This window comes from Anolis carolinensis, chromosome 1, assembly GCF_035594765.1.
Source record: "Anolis carolinensis isolate JA03-04 chromosome 1, rAnoCar3.1.pri, whole genome shotgun sequence".
In the NCBI taxonomy this organism is placed as follows: Eukaryota; Metazoa; Chordata; class Lepidosauria; order Squamata; family Dactyloidae; genus Anolis; species Anolis carolinensis.
Window position 1 is genome coordinate 146103201 of NC_085841.1, and position 18153 is coordinate 146121353.

Here is an 18153-nt window from a genome sequence, read left to right on the forward strand (position 1 = left end):
TATATATGTGTGTGTGTGTGTGTGTGTGTGTGTGTGTGTGTATATATATATATATGTGTGTGTGTATATATATATTCAAGCTGGGGATGATTGGATCCATGGAAACAGAATCCATGGATACATAGGGTCTACTAGCCATGTGTGGTGTTTTTTTTGTAGGAATCAGTCTCCAGCTACATTTTTTTTTCATAGAACCAAAGCAATCATTTAGTTTTTGTTTTTTCTGCAAACAAAGGAAAAAGCACTTTCCTTCACGATATGATTTATGTATCCACCCAGATGAGATTCCATAATGTCATTCTCATATAGTCGAGAAATATGGCATACAACGTGGTGCAAGATCTAACAGTATCACAATTTTCCATTACTCAGGAGTCATTGGGGACACTTTCCTTTGTGATTAAGCCTGCATATCACAAGACAGTGGCAGTGATCCATGTATATAAATCTGCATCTGCCTCAGTCATGGCTACAGCAAAGGAGAGAAAATAATTTCGAGAGGAAAAGTGGTGCATGGTTGGAAGCATCTATATTCCTTTGGTCACAGCTCATCTAATCTTCTCACAGCTTCAGCTTCAACACTGCATGTTCCTCAAATGGGATTTGCTGGGCGGGGGGGGGGGGGTCTGGGAAGGGAAAGTCTATAGCAGTGGTTCTCAACCTGTGGGTCCCCAGGTGTTTTGGCCTATAACTCCCAGAAATCCCAGCCAGTTTACCAGCTGTTAGGATTTCTAGGAATTGAAGGCCAAAACATCTGGGGACCCACAGGTTGAGAACCATTGGTCTATAGTGATCCTAGGGATTTATGAATCTTTTCACTTACGTATGCATGAAACTGCTTGTTTACTCACAAATAAACCATCATTCCCCTTCTCTGAGCATGGATAATGGTATTCACAAAATGTTATTGTATTAAAGTCTTTAAAAGGTGGTTGCACATCATGTGCCAGGATCAAGGCAGTTACAAGGTGAGTATAGTCTATTTTTTCCATGCAGACAAGTCTGGAGACCATATCCCTTAGTGCCTTATAGAGGCTTAACAGAAACATGAGTTTCAGCTGGAGTTGGCAAATTGGAGTGATGGTAGTTTAGGCACCCATTTCCTCCTCTGAAAACTCACAATTTTCTTCAAAACATGATGCATATTTGCATGATGTACAGACAGTAAATTAATGTGCATCAATCTCCTAATTGCATATTAAATCTATGCAATCACTGGCCTCACAGCAGTAATTCTTTCATTATCACAGTACATCACCTATAGAAATAGGATCAATTTCATGGTGTTGTTCAGAATATGGAGAAGATATCAATGGAAAAAAAAACACGAGCCCTTCAGAAAGCGCTCAGTCATTATGTAAAAAATGGCATAATAACCCAAATGAAAGGAAAATGAAGTAACAGCACAATTCCATTCTTGTCTACCTAAAGGTAAGTCCCCCTGAATTCACTACAGCTTATGGCAAGGTATGAAGGCATAGCATTAGAGCCATATATGGATGAACTTTGGGGAAACGTTATTAGAATATACATATATGAATTTGTGCAGTTATAGTCATTTTCTGCACCATATTTATTTCTTTAAAGCCAAGGAAATTATCCAAAGCCATCATTTCCCAATCAAATAGAAAAATGGTTTTACAGAAAGCAATAATTGACAGCCTGAGAGAAAATTCAAAGGCAAAAGTAAATGGAGGGGGAAAACTCCCTTATCAGTGTTTTATTCATGGCAATCTGTCGTATTCTGCTTCCAGACTGGATTCAGCAGGGACCTCCAGCCTTAATTATGTAGTCCTGCCAAGCTTGATCTGCCTTTTAAAGCAGTCAGCAGACCTTTACATTACAAAAATAGAAAATGGGTGAATAACAATCTCCTCCTAATTCTTGTCGCACTTTTTGGAACCATATTAAAAGTGACCATTTCCTAATTTGAATGTTTTTCAAATCACTTGCTTTATTGTGAACTGGAATTAATACTCATATGTAGAACAAGCCTTCTCTCCATCAATTTGGACCTCGGTTATCGTCCTTTATTTCTGTTTGCCCACAGCAATATTCAATGAGTGCTTTCAGACTTTTTGCCCATTCTACACTGAGGCATAGCCATTAAATACTTTCTTTGTTGCTGACTAAGGAGCTTGCAGTGAAAATAAATTTACTGTAGCTATCGTTTAATACAGATTTAAATTTGAAAAGCAAGCACTATTTATAAGTTGCTGATACATTACGGAAGCCTTGGAAAATGCTTTTTGTCACCCCTATAGAAGTAGACTGGTGAACTTAATTATACATACAGATCCTATCCCTTTTGGACTACAACTTCCAGAATCCCACAGCAAGCTTTTCCAAAGCTTTGTTTGCTGACACAAGACACTGAGCTGCTTGAGATTGTTCTCATTTTTACTACCTCCCTGTCTTTTCATTTTTCTGCCCCATCCTGCTTTTTTAATCTTTGTCTTTCCTTGGTTGTTGCCCCACCTCATCTATTAATTGTGGCTTACTTTATTTATTTCCATCACAGTTACCATCTCCTCCTCTCCTTCTTGATTTCCTTTGAAATGACAGTATCTTCAGCTACTGCATACAATGGTATCCTGGTATTGGGATATCCGATTTGTAGTCTGAGATAGGAAACAATTACTATATGTACTCAGGTATAAGACTAGACATTTTAGTGAAAAAATTGAACCAAAAGCTGTACCTGAAAAAGTGAATACAGGTATTGTGGTGTGTGTTGGGATACAGTACACACTGGCACAATCTCTGCCTCTTAGGGTGCTTCTACACTGTAGACCTAATGCAGTTTGAGAGCACTTTAATTGCCATTGCTTAATACTCTGGAGTCCTGGGAGTTGTAGTTTTGGTGAGGTATCAGCATTCTTTGGCAGTGATGGCTAAAGACATTGTGAAACTACAACTCCTAGGATTCCATAGCATTGAGCCATATCCGTCAAAGTTGTGTCAAGCTGCATTAATTCTATAACTGCATTAATGCTATAATGTAGATTTATCTTTAGGTCCACCTGTGAGGTAAGGAGCCTAATTCAACTCATATGATAACATCTAATGTGATTCCTTTGTTCTTTGAAGCAAAAATGAAACATCAGTGAACTAACAACAATGATCACTCTAGCTGTTACCACAAGCAAACACTGCAAGCTCGGCAAGATCTTGGCAAAATGTGAATCTCTGTTCCTACAAATGGACCTTGAGCTTGTTTGGAGGTTCTAGCAGGGGAGCACAGCCATCGTACACCCGGGACAGAAGACCGGAGACCTCGGCACTCTCCCTCTACACCTGGGATGTGGTCCTCCTCCACCGAGCTCGCAGCCCCGGGAGGGACGCACACGGAGCGGCAAGGGAGGAAGGGGACACCCGCCCAGCCAGTCAGATCAGCCAAGTCATACTTAGAGTCATGTAACTTTGGAAATTCATACATACTGTCATTACCAACCAAATGTGACACCAAAAATTATACCTCAGTCAAAGGGTTTTTGAAGTGCTGTAGACTGATTTCCTGGAAAATGACATCTGCAAAGCACTCCTGGTCACGGGGCATGTTAGCAGAAGTAGTTGCTGAAGGACCCAAAGGGCTGTCTTGAGCTGTTTCAGTGTTCTGAAGGTGAGAAGGTGAGAACTGGAGAATTCTTTCCAGCATTACTTGGATGCTGCGTGGCTGAAGAGGTAGTTTTTTAGAGGCTTGCATCATCAGAGGTAGTTTCATTGCCATTGCTGTGTCTGGAAATACAGGATTTTGACCTTATACAGGATATTTGCCATTGCTCTAACGTTGCAAAGATGTAACTAACTGACCCTATGGGTTTCCATGAGTAAGCAAGAATCTAAATCTTGGCCTTCTGGAGTCCTTGTCCGACACTCAAACCACAACACTACACCAACTCATAACTAGCTACAGTTGGTCAAGAATTATAATATTCTGAGCTTTGGGAATGAATGGAATGATAAATCAGATATCCCAATATTGTATCCTGTAGTTTATGGCTTTCACTTCTATATCTGCTATGAACTTTTGGCTTCACTTTATACAGCAAAATATCTTGTTTATGCATATTGGATTCCACAGTGCTCATTTAGTAAAAATCTGGTTATGTTTGCTAACTTTTGACTGTATAATTTTCCCCATGTTTCTCTTAGAAATGTGATCTGATTATGGCACTGATAATTTCCTTTAGGGGAATGGACAGCAGTTGAATTAATTTTGTTTTGAAATGATGCTTGTATTTTGGACATAGATATGTGGTCTTAAAGAATTTGCCCAAATCTTTGAAATGTATTTTGGTCAACAGATTGATTTTCTGTGCTCTTTTGGTAGTTAAAAGATTTATGTTGACAGCACTCAACACACAATTGGTCTCTTTAGATAATTCAGTGGACTAAGGAACTCACAGTAATTTCATTTTAGCATCTGAATTTGTATCATATAAATGTCTAAGCTACATTAACCCATTTTAATATAGGGCTATCTTTTCTTTTAAAAAAAGTCTTTATATCTATAATCTATCTATCTATCTATCTATCTATCTATCTATCTATCTATCTATCTATCTATCTATCTATCTATCTATCTGGGCTGCTATTTCGTAAGCAATATTAAGAAATGGGAGGGGTGGAAATGCAAAAACCTAAGATTTAAAACACTGACTTATGACTTTTGGAAGAGTTATGTAAGTCTGGTAAATGGCTCCAGGTCTCCATTGCAGGCACCACTTTTTCCTCAAAGGGGCTGGGTTTGGTTCCCCCAAAAGATCCTGAGGAGGATAGCAAGGCCAGAGTGAAAGGCGAAGCCCTGCAATTTAAAGGTTCCTCCCTAAACTGCAAACTCCAGAATTCTTCAAGAAACAGTCACAACAGAATTCTGGGGTTTAACTGCTCATCCAAAATGCCCTGGGCCAGAATTCTGCAGGAGGCAGTCACAGCATTTAGAGTGGATTAAAGTGGATAAATGCTCAAGTGTGATGACCCTAAGTCAACACGAAACCTGAAGACACATATACACATTTGAGGCAAATGCTGCTCTTTTTTGTAATGTGTTATGTCCAAGCACCTTCCCAAAGGCTAGAAAAACACAAGAAGTTGCTTCTATCCAGTCCGATCATTTGTCCATCTAGTCCAGTTTTGGCTATGATATCTGCTGATGGTCTTTCCCATGACTTGTCATTATATTCTTGCTTTCTAGAGATGCCAGGAGCTGAAAAAGAGATGTTTTGCACACAAAACGCATGTTCAGCTATTAACTTTTGGTGTCATCTCTCTCCAATATGAAGAAATGGTCTTGAGGGGGTCTGCCACTTGAACCCAATGTGGCAACTTCACTTCCCCCATTCCCTTCGAATGTAAGGCTTAGATATTCCATGGTGATCAAATGGGTCAAGTCAGGATAGAATTTTGTCAGGCATTCACTTCCACATCATTGCATCTGATGTGCTGTAATGGCTATTGATTCAGCTAGCTGCCAGTTGAAAGGACTGGGGGCAGGGGGAATTGTGAATGAAGCTCAGTTGCCAGGCATTAAATCACAGCGAGGCAACTTTTAATGGAACCCACTGCCCATTCCTTTCAAGCTGAGTGGGGCATTAAGAAGGGAGTTGGGGGCAGAAATATCACAGTCCCTAAATGAAGTCTCCATTTTCCCACTGATGATTTCACTACTGGCGCAATGAGTTGAGGAAAGAACAAATGGCTTAAAAATCATTATGTCAGAAAGATATCACATTTAAGGTACAGATCCTTGGCTTTTAAAATACTCATGCTTTCAATTGCTTTCTCAGTGTGTATTTAAATACTCCCAAGAGCCCTAGACTGTCTTCAGTTGCTTCCTGTTCAAATAAAATGCAATTCTTCCTTCCTCTGCTTCTTGTCCTTTTTTTGTAATTCCGTGGAATTCACGCAGGGGGAAAAGGTCAGGCCAAAATGGAGAAAGCAATTTCCTTATTCTTCATATCAGAGCCTACCTTAGGGAGTTGTAATTTGAGTTTCCCAGACAGGTCTCCTTTCCCTCCCCCCTCCCCCCGTTTAAATACAGATATTACATCTCATCTACTTGGTAAGGCAATCGAGTGAGGCCTGTTTGATCCTAAAGTAAAGGGAAAAAATATGATTAAAGTAGCCAAACAGGAAAGGTGACACTACTGTCAGCTATGTGACTCTAGTATGATGCTCAAGAGAGGAAAGGAAGAGAAAAATGTAAGAATCTAATGCATAATGTACAACAGGCGAAATACAGAGATGTCTGAGATTCACTCTTCTAAGTAAAAAGCAACAGAAAAATGTATTCAAGATTTTCTCATTTGTTCATTCATGCTGGGTAACATCATGTAATATGCCTGTTTCCTGGAAAGATAAAAGACTAAATTTAAGACACATCTTTTAGGACCAGGTCCTTCCTATGTTCTAAATGATGCCACATCGTTGCTATCATAATTTCATAGGCAGACAGCAGAAAGGACTAAGATAACTCTGCCAGAGAAAGGAGAAATACATTTGCAAAAACAATCCCAGATGGCTCAACACATGAGTCATCTTGCATGCAGCTGTTGTTTCCTCTTCCCTACCTGATCCTCACCCCATTGATCTTCCTGAGGAAAATCCCTTCTCCCTATAAATGAGGCATTGGATGAACTCTTTTGGGCTGAGGTGGGGAAACACTGACCCTCCCAATAGTACTGCTATCAACCCCACCCAACATGACCATAGATATTAGGGTAACTGTGGTCAACACACAGCTGGAGGGTCAAAGTTTCCCTCATCTGGCTTTAAGCTCTGTAAATATTTTTTAGTGCCAACCCCATCCATCTTAATTTCCCTCTAGGCTGTGGCAGATGAGATGACTCATGTGGATACAGAACCAGAGACTTGTTTGAAAACCAAATATGCCACAACTGATATCTGTGCTGTGACATGTGTTTGATTCACAACATGATTTGGCACAATTTTTCTCCCAGACCATCTTCAATATGGGAATCAAGAGCTGTCTGTATATAGAATCATAGAATCATAGAGTTGGAAGAGACCTCATGGGCCATCCAGTCCAACCCCCTGCCAAGAAGCAGGAAATCACATTCAAAGCACCCCTGACAGATGGCCATCCAGCCTCTGCTTAAAAGCCTCCAATGCATAATTTGGGATATCCATTGCACCACACAAAAAGACTGGTGGTGCAGCAGTCAGATGGTACATGTGGGCAGATTATGGTATGATTGCGAGGAATGACACTTTGCAGCTTGCTCTCACTCTGTGACCTGTGGATTTAGGCAGGAACCATGGACTTCAGCACCCCTTTTTAAGGTGGATAGCTTCAAATCTGTCATCCATTCTCCCAAATGCTTCCCTGGATGCATCCAAATTGTTGAATTAAAGTAGTTTGGAATCGATGCTGTGGAATCATGGGTCCTGCAGTTTTATGAGGCCTTTAGCCTTCTCTGCCAAAGAGGGCAGGTGCCTCACCAAATTAAAAAATCCCAGGATTCCACAGCATTGAGCCATTTCAATTAATGTTGGGATAAAACTGCATTAATTCTACAGTGTAGATGCATGTACACATTTTCATTAAAAGAGTTTCCTTTTTAAGGGACTGCTGCTCCCATCAACCTTTATCTACCTAGCCAATGAAGAGAGATCTAGGGGGATAGGATGCCCCAATATCTGGACAGCTACATTCTTCTCATCTTTGTTTTAAGACAGGAGGTTTACCGCTCACAGCTCAGCACAAATACATTGAGAAACCCGCTGTATTCCTGAGCAAATTCATATTCATAAATACCTCATGGTTGTCTGGGTATTCATAAATAGTGAATTTTGGACAACCACACAAACCATAGAAAATGAGTGCTTATACATATAATGATGTTTTGGAATACGTTTTATTCAACCCACTTTAACTGATGCAATATGTGAAAAATGTACAACACTTAATACATGGAGATTTCAGGCTCTATTGAAGTCATGTTGCATTTGCAATTTGACCTTGATCCTACTCTTGGCTTGGCTTTAGTTTGCCAAAGGTCTCTTGTGTAGTAGTATGTAAATATAAGAAAAAGAGAAGAGTATTTATGAATTCAGTTTGAATTCTTCCTTACTGTTTAATAAAATAACTCATGGTTCTCTTCATGTCTTTGTTCAATTTGACCTGTGAGCAATTTTCCAATCAGGTTGGAGCAGAACATGATTTGGAAAGGACTACAAAGAATACCCATTCCAGCATCCTGCTATGCAGGAAAACACATTAAAGCACTCCTTGAAGATAGCCATCCAACTTCTGTTTAAAGACCTGCAACAAAGAAGAACATGTCACTTCTCAAGGTGTTCCATTCTTCTATTAAACAGCTTTTACAGTTCGGAAGTTCAAGTTTATGTAGTTCGTATCCTAATGCCTAAAGTAGTAGAAACCAAGCTTTCTTCATCTCTACCTGACCTCTGTTCACCTCTCAATCTTTTCTAAATGCTAAACATACCCAGCTCTTTAAGCAGTTTCTCATAGGGCCTGTTTTTCAGAACCTTGACTATCTTTGCAATCCCAGTTCTGGACACATTCCTGCTTGTTGATATCCTTCAATAGCTGTAGCACTCAGAATTGGACACACTATTCCAAATAAAGTCTGATTAAATAAGAATATCTAAGTATTATTATTTTTCTTGATCTAGTGGACACTATAGTCCTGTTGATGCAGTCCGGAGTAGAATTAGTTAATTTCACAACTACATCTTACTTTTGACTCAGGTTTAGCTTGTGGTCTATTAAGATGCCCTAGTAAATGTTCATTTATTTCCCTTTCAGTTTAGGTCTCACTGATTCTGTATTTTCACATTTCAGCTTTCTTTCCTAAGTGTAGTACTTTAAGGGTGGAAATAATATTTTAAGATAATCAATTTTTGATGTGCTGAGAAACCCTGACAAGAGAATCCTGGACTAACAAAATATCTTCATAATTTAGGATTTATTCTGCTGTGGTATTTTGCATAGAAAACATCATTTTTTTGCATTTGAAACAGCATTTTCTGTACAGAAAACAATTTATTCAGAAATATTATGTCTTGCACTAAAATGTTTCCTGTGTACAAAAAGCTGTAATTGGGAACTTGCTTAGCATGAAATTCACAAACAGTTGAAATGTATAGGTAAGGTAAAGGTTTCCCCCTGACATTCAGTCTAGTCTTGTCTGGCTCTGAAAGTTGGTGCTCATCTCCATTTCTAAGCCGAAAAGCTGGAGCCCCCAATGGCGCAGTGGGTTAAAGCCTTGTGACTTGAAGGTTGAGTTGCTGACCTGAAGGCTGCCAGGATCGAATTCAACCTGGGGAGAGCGCGGATGAGCTCCCTCTATCAGCTCCAGTTCCATGTGGGGACATGAGAGAAGCCTCCCACAAGGATGGTAAAAACATCAAAACATCTGGGCATCCCCTGGGCAACGTCCTTGCAGAAGGCCAATTCTCTCACACCAGAAGCAACCTGCAGTTTCTCAAGTTGCTCCTGACACGAAAAAAGCCGAAAAGCTAGCATTGTCTGTAGACACCTCCAAAGTCATGTGGCTGGCATGACTGCATGGAGCACAGTTACCTTCCCACTGGAGTGGTACCTATTGATCTACTCACATTTGCATGTTTTCAATCTTCTAGGTTGGCAGAAGCTGAGGCTAACAGCTGGATCTCACCCTGCTCTCCAGATTCAAACTGCTGACCTTTTGGTCAGAAAGTTCAGCAGCTCAGCAGTTTAACCCATTGCTCCACCAAGGGCTCCGTTGAATGGTATAGAAAATAGCACTTCCCCAAGCAAATACCAGGTGTCTCTAAGTAGGACTAGGAAAATATGGAGAACTGTTGCTAGTTAGAGCTGATAACACTGAACTAAATGGACTGATGGTCTGACTCAGTGTAAGATAGCATTGTGTGTTTGAACATGGTAAGCATGACTGTGTTTATTAGGGAATGTGAGCAACTGTAGTGGATCTCTCAAGCAGAGTCGGGGGAAAAAAGAAAAAAAATGAATATCAAACAGTCCCATGTCCATCCAGACAAAACACTGGATCTAAAAGAAAAAGAAATAATCCTTTTCTCCTTTTAAAACATGTAACGGTAGTCTTATAAAACCTTATTGTTAATAAAATATATGGCCAATGGAAGAGAGAGAGTGAGGGAAGAGGCAAGTTAGGTGCATGGAGAGAAAGGGTGTGGAAAAGTAAAATAAAAAGTCTGAAAGCATGCAAACTAGCAGTAATGAGTGTAGACATGAAAAATGGCTAACTTCAACAATTTCATCAACTCTGCTGAAAGACTGCTCCTTCCCAACTATCTGATCCTTTTTAAGTCTTCTTTTTTGATTTTACGAATTTGTTCCTGAAATTACCACCCCACTTTTCATTCCCAGCCGCTTGTTCCTTTCCCTCATGACTTTTAGGAGAAAGGCATAGGCAAGGACTGTCTCATTTTAATGCTTGTATTTAACATTCTCAAGGAGATGTTTTGGCCCAAGAGAGATTTTTAAAAGCTTTAAGTAAATAAAAGATATTCTAATTCTCTAACTCAAGCTTCTTCAGAAAACTTGATACTGTAAGTTTCTATATGACCTTAATTTCTACCTTTTCTAAAAGGGTAACAACAAAGTACCTTGTGGGACTCTGAAGGCATTGAAAGTGGCACATTTAATATGGGATAGCATAGAACATTTAAGGGATATTAGTTATGGCATAAGCTGTTGCGGAGTAAACCCATCAAATGAATAAGGTGTTATGCAGACTTTTTGATATATTAGCAGCAAACACATTGGTGACTATATGAGATTGTGTAGACAGTGAGGTTGGAGGGCAATTAAATGCAGAAATTGCTGTCAGTAACAATTATATTATTGAATATGATAACCCATATTTCTGCACAAGTGACACATATTGTGATAAGAAACCTTCATCCCGATTCAGACTTCTAAAGACAGATTGAAACTTCTTGATGAACTGTAACATACCAGCCTCTTGTTCTAATCCCCTTTCAAAGTTTCTTTTCTTCACAATTTCTATTTTAAGGCCAGTCTCTTGAGAGGTTAAGATGTTCTTGTGCTCCTTTTTGAGCATTGCCATTTCTGATGTCAGGCTTGTATCCATTTATTCTTTTGTACAGAGATTGGCGTTTGCCCTACACATAATGTCGAAGGGCACTGCTGGCAGATGATGGCAGATTTCACATTGGAAGATGAGCCAGGGAATGAATAAGGGCTTTCTGACAAATTAAAGAACTGTTACTCTGGCTAGGTGAAGATTGCCCATTTATTTTCACAAACAGTTCTGCTTTCTGGAACACTGCATCATTGCAACACTTATCTCCAAAAGCAGACACCGAATTGATTTCTGCAGTTCCAAAATTGTCATTGCATGTCTCTTGTTCAATAGGAAACTGCACGTCTATATTAATCATACATCATTCTTCATTCTAAAGGACAGATTCGACTTACTTGTGTGTCTTTTCCCAAGCTCCCAAAAGAACAAAAAATGAAGATCTGATTTAAATTTGTTTCTTTCCCTTGGCAAAACTACAAATTTAAGCTACAGACAAACTGGGCAATTTCCCTATGTTACTGGATAGGGCTTATATACCAAGTCATCATCTTATTTTGTATATATGACTGGTCTAGTCATATAGGGTATTTATATGTAATAATTAATATATGGCTGGTATCCTATTACTTTTTTATTGTGTCAGAAGCGACTTGAGAACATGCTGCAAGTTGCTTCTGCTGTGAAAGAATTGGCTGTCTACAGAGATATTGCCCAGGGGATGCCCAGATGTGTTACTATCCTGCTGGGAGGCTTCTCTCATGTCCCCACAAGCTACAGCTGACAGATGGGAGCTCACCCCATCTTGAGGATTTGAACCAGCAACCTTCAGATTATCTACCCAACTTTTAGGTCAGCAGTCCAGCCGGCACAAGGATTTAACTCATCGAACCACCGTGACTCCTATTACTGAGTTATGGAATCATAGAATCATAGAATAGTAGAGTTGGAAGAGACCTCATGGGCCATCCAGTCCAACCCCCTGCTAAGAAGCAGGAAATCGCATTCAAAGCACCCCCGACAGATGGCCATCCAGCCTCTGTTTAAAAGCCTCCAAAGAAGGAGCCTCTACCATGGCCCGGGGGAGAGAGTTCCACTGTCGAACAGCCCACACAGTGAGGAAGTTCTTCCTGATGTTCAGGTGGAATCTCCTTTCCTGTAGTTTGAAGCCATTGTTCCATGTCCTAGTCTGCAGGGCAGCAGAAAACAAGCTTGCTCCCTCCTCCCTATGACTTCCCCTCACATATTTTACATGGCTATCATGTCTCCTCTCAGCCTTCTCTTCTGCAGGCTAAACATGCCCAGCTCTTTAAGCCGCTCCTCATAGGGCTTGTTCTCCAGACCCTTAATCATTTTAGTTGCCCTCCTCTGGATGCTTTCCAGCTTGTCAACATCTCCCTTCAACTGCGGTGCCCAAAATTGGACACAGTATTCCAGGTGTGGTCTGACCAAGGCAGAATAGAGGGGGAGCATGACTTCCCTGGATCTAGACGCTATTCCCCTATTGATGCAGGCCAGAATCCCGTTGGCTTTTTTAGCAGCCGCATTACATTGCTGGCTCATGTTTAACTTGTTGTCCACAAGGACTCCAAGATCTTTTTCACATGTACTGCTGTCTAGCCAGGCGTCCCCCATTCTGTATCTTTGCATTCCATTTTTTCTGCCAAAGTGAAGTATCTTGCATTTGTCCCTGTTGAACTTCATTTTGTTAGTTTCGGCCCATCTCTCTAGTCTGTCAAGATCGTTTTGAATTCTGCTCCTGTCTTCTGGAGTGTTAGCTATCCCTCCCAGTTTGGTGTCGTCTGCAAACTTGATGATCGTGCCTTCTAACCCTTCGTCTAAGTCGTTAATAAAGATGTTGAACAGAACCGGGCCCAGGGTGACATATGTTCACATTATGGTATTGTAATTTACTTTTTTGGTTGCCACAGAAGTCAGAACTCTGTTTCACACATGCAGTGTTCAGAACCCACTGAAACAATTTTTTTTTTATTGTAGCAGCCTTCTCCTAGGATGGCCATTTCTTTGTCAGTATAGAGCAGAAAGGCCTCCAGTTATGTTTCTATAGCTATGGACAAACAGCAACAGGAATATCCTCAGAGATATCTGGAGGAACACTGGCAAGTCCACTGAACCTGCCAGTCCAGATAAAGGAAAAAAGCTGGACATATCTCTGCTCCCTGCCCCCCAGTTTTCCAATAAGAAATAAAAGACATGCCTGGGCAGGAAAGGTTGCCAGGCCGAAACGATGAATTGTGGGGCATTGCAGTGAAAGTTTGCATTTGCACTGTAGCATTAATGCTGGTTGTTTGGAGTTTCCAAGGTCTTTAGCTTTTTGTACCAAAGAGTGGTGGTGTGCATTTGTATGGAATTACTGTTCGTTTTGTTTAGTTTCATTCATTTTGGGGCACCTATACAAATAGAATTTTCGACTCGCGTCCGAAAAAAGCAAAAATTATTGGATCATTGGCGGCAATGGGAGGGATTCCGAGGCTCACCCCCCCCCCCCCGCGCTCAGTTTTTGGGCTAGAGTGGTGAAAATCGCAACACATGGAGAGCATTTTGACCCCCTTTAGCCCACCAACATTCAAAAGGTTTGGGTCTTCCCCAGAGTACTGTTGTTGTTGTTGTTGTTGTTGTTATTGTTATTATTATTATTATTATTATTATTATTATTATTATATATGAGACTACAGGTGAATCGGAAAAAGAAGAAGAAATGAAGGATGGCTGATTTTGACCAACAAATAAAGTGTTATTCAAACAATGGATTTTAATCAAATAAGAAAAGGGAAATACAATATAGTTGCGTTACAGAAGATGCATGTGGCACAAAAACACGTAGCACATTTGGCTCAAAAAAAGTTAGGTAAGGAATTCTATTCATCAGCAGAAGAGAAAAAGAGAGGGGTAGTCCTTTCTATTGATGAGAACATATCATTTGAACTACAATTTAAAGATCAGGAGGGACGGCTGATAGGAGTTAAGATAAAAATTGGCCTGAAAAATATTTTACTTTGCAACATATATGCTCCAAATGCCCACTTTAAAATATTGAGAGAAAAGATAACACAAAAAGACTATGATTATATTATTATATTTGAGGACTTCAGTGGGGTCATGAATATAAAAATGGATAAAACTAAAAAACAAGTTAAAGAGAAAAGGAAGAAATTAGTACCCTATCAAGAAACTTTATAATTTTGAAAGATGGGCTTAGAAGATATTTGGCGAGAACGCAATGTGGACCAAAAAGACTATACTTTCTACTCTAACAGACATCATAGCTAGTTGAGAATAGATATGATTTGGACTTCTAAAACTTCGTCTATGAAGATTGGACCCATTAAATTCTACCCAGTGATGCCTCAGATCATAATGCATTAGAGATGAAAATTAACCACAAAAGAGAATGGGAGATGGTGTCTAAATAATAATTTAATAAAATCAGAAGAAGACGTAAATAAAAACAAAAGCATAATGAAGGACTTTTTTAGGCTGAATGATGTTCTATGAGTTAAAATGCAAATAATTTGAGATGCTTACAAGGCAGTTATGTGGGGTAACTTAATACAACAGAATACAATAAAAAAGAGGCTGAGAAATCAGAAAATAACTGAAATTAAGAAGAAAATTAAAATGAGTGAACAGGAATTTAAAAAATCCCAAAGATATGGGGGCCAAGGACAAATTAGAGATACTTATTAAAAAAGCCACTTAGAATTGGAGCAAATGGCTAATCAGATGAAGTACGTTAAGCAATATACTTTCAAAAATGCCAACAAACCAGGGAAATGGTTGGCCAGACAGACAAGAAAAAAAGGGCAATCACAACATGTCTCTAAAATAAGGGTGGGAAAGAATATAGTTGTTACAGGTAAAGAAATAACAAATCAATTTAAACTATTTTACAAGAAATTATACACTGAAGATCGTATAGATAAAGAGAAAATCTCTCAATACCTTAGCAAACAGAATCTTCCAAAGATAACTGAGGAGCAAAGACTAGCTCTCAATAAAGAAATATTAGAAGAGGAAATTACAAGAGCAATAAAAGACTTAAAAATTAATAAATCGCCAGGACCTGATGGTTCACTACTAATTTTTACAAACTTATTCAGTTTTTGAAGAGGATAATGAATAAGGCATTGTTTGATAAAGAAATCCCAGACACTTGGAAAAAAGTAGAAATAGTGATGTTACAAAAAGAAGGTGCGGATCCAGAAGAAGTAAGGAACTATCGTCCAATATCCCTATTAAATATGGTTTATAAAATTTTTGCAAACATATTGGCGAGCAGATTTAAAAACTTTCTGAATGATTGTATTGGGGAAGACCAGGCAGGTTTTCTCCCCAACAGAAATATAAAAGATAACGTAAGAGTTATTATAGATACTACGAAACTCACCATCAAAAGGAACTGGCTTTAATCTCATTGGACGCAGAGAAAGCCTTTGATGATATAAATTGGGATTTTTTCAAATTATTATTTCAAGAATTAGATATGGGATATCAGTTTCAAAATGCGATTGAAGCAATATATGAGCAACAGTGGGCTAGGATAATAATCAATGGGCAACCATCAGAAGAATTCCCTATATCCAAAGGAAATCGGCAAGGGTGTCCCTTATCCCCCCTAATTTTTATCTTTGCATTAGAAGTTTTAATAAGGAATATAAGAGGAGATGAAGAATTAAAAGGACTCAAAATAGACAAACAAGAATATAAAGCAAGAGCATTTGCTGATGAGGTGATCTGTATTATTGAGAAACTGAGAATTAACATCAAAAAATGGCTCAATGCAATTGAAGAATTTGGACAAGTAGCGGGCTTTAAAATAAACAGGAAGAAAACAATTTTGACAAAAAACATGTCTAAAAAGAACCAAGAGACACTACGGGAGATATCCGGATTAAAAATCTTGATAAAGATTAAGTACTTAGGGATATGGATAACAGTGAAAAATTATCAACTACTCCAAAATAATTATTTGGAAAAATGGAAAGAAATAAAGAAAGAATTAGAAAGTTGGAAGAACCCCAACCTGTCTTTGCTGGGCAGGATAGCGGAAATAAAAATGAATCTATTACCAAAAATGCTGTACCTGTTTCAAAATCTTCCCATAATTCGCAATATGAAAATTGTTAAAGACTAGAATAAAGATTTAATGAAATTTGTGTCGAAGGGGGAAAAAACAAGAACAAAATCTACGATAATGATAGACACAAAAAAAGGGAGGGATTTGGAGTACCAGATCTTAAAATCTACTTTGAGGTCTGAGCATTAGTGTGGATAAGAGACTGGACTAAATTGACTAATCTAAAGTGCTTACAGTGGAAGGCTTTGATCTAAGGAAAAGGATGGCACTCATACAAATGATATGGGAAAACTAGTATTGAGAAAAACTTTGGGAATCATTTTATTAGGTCATCCTTAATTAGGGTTTGGGAAAGATACAAAAGGAACTTCTATACGAAAACACCATTGTGGATCTTTCCACTAGAAGCTAATCAGAGAGGACTGCTTGGTTGGGTGAAATGGCCATCCTACAAAGAATTGCTAACAGAAAAGATGGATACACCTAATTTAAGACCACAACAAGAGATTCAAGAAAGATATAAGGATGTCTCTTGGCTCTAATATGTACAGATCAACGAACATTTTAATTTGACAGGAAATTGGGCTTCTCTGAAGAAGACTTCTGGGACAAAGTGATACAATGTGAGAAGAAATTAATAACAATAATTTATAATAAACTGCTTGGATGGGCTACGGAAACAGAAGAAATAAAAAAACTCAATGATTAAATGGGCTTGAAGTATAGGTAGATCGATACAGATAAAATAATGGGAAGAAATCTGGCTAAAAAAACCTAAGATTCACATATGCCTCAGATTTGAAGGAGAATTGGTTGAAAATGCTCCACCGCTGGTACAGTAGAGTCTCACTTATCCAAGCTAAACGGGCTGGCAGAACCTTGGATAAGTGAATATCTTGGATAATAAGGAGGGATTAAGGAAAAGCCTATTAAACATCAAATTAGGTTATGAATTTACAAACTGAGCACCAAAACATCATGTTATACAACAAATTTGACAGAAAAAGTAGTTCAATACGCAATAATGTTATGTTGTAATTACTATATTTACAAATTTACAAATATCATGATATATTGAAAACATTGACTACAAAAATTCCTTGGATAATTCAGAACCTTGGATAAGCGAGTCTTGGATAAGTGAGACTGTCGGAACACAGGCGCCTTAAAGAGCCACACACTCAATACTCAGTTCAAACAAAAGATTTATTACTACTCAAAAGAAGGCTCAGAGACACTTAACTGCAGTGTCTCTGACAAAAACTCAAAATATTAACCCAAACTGGGCTCCAAAAGGAAGAATGGAAAATAATCCGGATTATATGGATGGATAATCCGGATTTAAATGCAGTCAACAGAACTGGCAACAAGCAGCGCTTGAAGCAGCCTTCCTGGAAGGCAGCACTGTACTCAGAAGGTAAACAAAACTAGTTAAGGTTCAAAAGGCAGCAGAACAAAAGAAACAGATTAACGATGTCCTCAAGGTCTTTTCACAAGCCGCGGTTGAGTCAGCCAGGAGCCAGGAGTGGGGGGGGGGGGGGGAAGCCGCATTGACGACAGCCAATCCAAAGGTTGCTCTCTGAAGAGGGAAACTCAAGCCAGAGTGAAGACAAACCGAAGCCAGGGAGGGAGAAAGCTGCAACCACGATTAGCCAATCCAAGCGTTGTTACTGGAGGTCTTCAAATAGAGCCGAAGTCGCCAGTCCAAAGGTCCAGGGAGGGAGAAAAGCACATACACGATAGTCCAGTCCAAATCCAAGAAACACAGGAACCAGGAACGCCAAGCTGTAGAGCCAGGACCCAAAGCCTAACAGGAAAAACAGGCAGGGACAAACCTATGCCAAAATGATACTTTGCCTTCTGCAAAGGATCCCCATTTTAGACCCTACTTTTATCTTACACATCATTATCTGAAGATGAGCTGGCCTCCACCTGTCACGCCCTGGGCAACGGAGCACTAAGAACCGAACACAGAGGCCAATAACTATCTAATATCTTTAT